The sequence below is a fragment of the Dipodomys ordii genome, unplaced genomic scaffold, assembly GCF_000151885.1.
Source record: "Dipodomys ordii isolate 6190 unplaced genomic scaffold, Dord_2.0 Scaffold2, whole genome shotgun sequence".
In the NCBI taxonomy this organism is placed as follows: Eukaryota; Metazoa; Chordata; class Mammalia; order Rodentia; family Heteromyidae; genus Dipodomys; species Dipodomys ordii.
The window spans coordinates 537,882-540,078 of NW_012267218.1; positions in this window are offsets into that span (position 1 = coordinate 537,882).

Genomic DNA, 2,197 nt, shown 5'->3' on the forward strand with positions numbered 1-2,197 from the left:
TACCATTGGAGTCCTACTGTATCATTGGAGTCCTAGTGTACCCTTGGAGCCCTAGTGTACCATTGGAGTCCTACTGTATCATTGGAGTCCTAGTGAACCATTGGAGTCCTACTGTATCATTGGACTCCTACTGTATCATTGGAGTCCTAGTGTACCATTGGAGTCCTAGTGTATCATTGGAGTCCTAGTGTACCATTGGAGTCCTAGTGTATCATTGGAGTCCTAGTGTACCATTGGAGTCCTACGGTATCATTGGAGTCCTAGTGTACCATTGGAGTCCTAGTGTATCATTGGAGTCCTAGTGTACAATTGGAGTCCTACTGTATCATTGGCGTCCTACTGTATCATTGGAGATCTAGTTAACCATTGGAGTCCTAGTGTACCATTGGATTCCTATTGTATCATTGGTGTCCTACTGTACCATTGGAGTCCTAGTGTATCATTGAAGTTCTAGTGTACCATTGGAGCCCTAGTGCACCATTGGAGTCCTACTGTATCATTGGAGTCCTAGTGTACCATTGGAGTCCTATTGTATCATTGGAGTCCAACTGTATCATTGGAGTCCTATTGTGCCATTGGAGGCCTACTGTACCATTGGAGTCCTAGTGTAAATTGGTGTCCAACTATATCATTAGAGTCCTACCATACCATTGGAGTCCTAGTGTATCATTGGAGTCCTATTGTATCATTGGAATCCTAGTGTACCATTGGAGTTCTACTGTATCATCGGAGTCCTAGTGTATCATCGGAGTCCTACAGTATCATTGGAGTCCTAGTGTACCATTGGAGTCCTACTGTATCATTGGAGTCCTAGTGTACCATTACAGTCCTAGTGTACCATTGGTGTCCTACTATATCATTAGAGTCCTAATGTAGCATTGGAGTCCTAGTGTATCAATGGAGTCCTATTGTATCATTGGAGTCCTAGTGTACCATTGGAGTCCTAGTGTACCATTGGAGTTCTAGTGTACCATTGGAGTCCTAGTATATCATTGGAGTCCTAGTGTATCATTGGAGTCCTAGTGTATAATTAGAGTCCTATTGTATCATTGGAGTCCTAGTGTACCATTGGAGTCCTAGTGTATCATTGGAGTCCTAGTGTATCATTGGAGTCCTAGTGTACCATTGGAGTCCCAGTGTATCATTGGAGTCCTAGTGTATCATTAGAGTCCTAGTGTACCATTGGAGTTCTAGTGTATCATTGGAGTCCTAGTGTACCATTGGAGTTCTAGTGTATCATTGGAGTCCTAGTGTATCATTGGAGTCGTAGTGTATCATTGGAGTCCTAGTGTATCATTGGAGTCCTAGAGTATCATTGGAGTCCTAGTGTACCATTGGAGTCCTAGTATCATTTGAGTCCTATTGTATCATTGGAGTCCTAGTGTACCATTGGAGTCCTAGTGTACCATTGGAGTTCTAGTGTACCATTGAAGTCCTAGTGTATCATTGGAGTCGTAGTGTATCATTGGAGTCCTAGTGTATCATTGGAGTCCTAGAGTATCATTGGAGTCCTAGTGTACTATTGGAGTCCTAGTATACCATTGGAGTTCTAGTGTACCATTGAAGTCCTAGTGTATCATTGGAGTCCTAGTGTATCATTGGAGTCCTAGTGTATCATTGGAGTCCTAGTGTATCATTGGAGTCCTAGTTTCATTGGAGTCCTACCGTACCATTGGAGTCCTAGTGTATCATTGGAGTCCTAGTATCCCTGGAGTCCTAATGTACCATTGGATTCCTAGTGTATCATTGGTGTCCTAGTGTACCATTGGAGTCCTACTGTACCATTGGAGTCGTAGTGTATCATTGGAGTCCTACTGTATCATTAGAGTCCTACTGTACAATTGGAGTCATAGTGTATCATTGGAGTCCTAGTGTACCATTGGAGTCCTAGTGTACCATTGGAGTCTTAGTGTACCATTGGAGTCCTAGTGTACCACTGGATTATTAGTGTACAATTGGAGTCCTAGTTTATCATTGGGGTCCTAGTGTATGATTGGAGTCCTAGTGTATCATTGGAGTCCTAGTGTACCATTGGAGTCCTAGTGTACCATTGGAGTCCTATTGCATCATTGGAGTCTTAGTGTACCATTGGAGTCCTAGTGTATCATTGGAGTCCTAGTGTATCATTGGAGTCCTAGTGTACCATTGGAGTCCCAGGGTATCATTGGAGTCCTAGTATCATTGGAGTCCTAGTGTA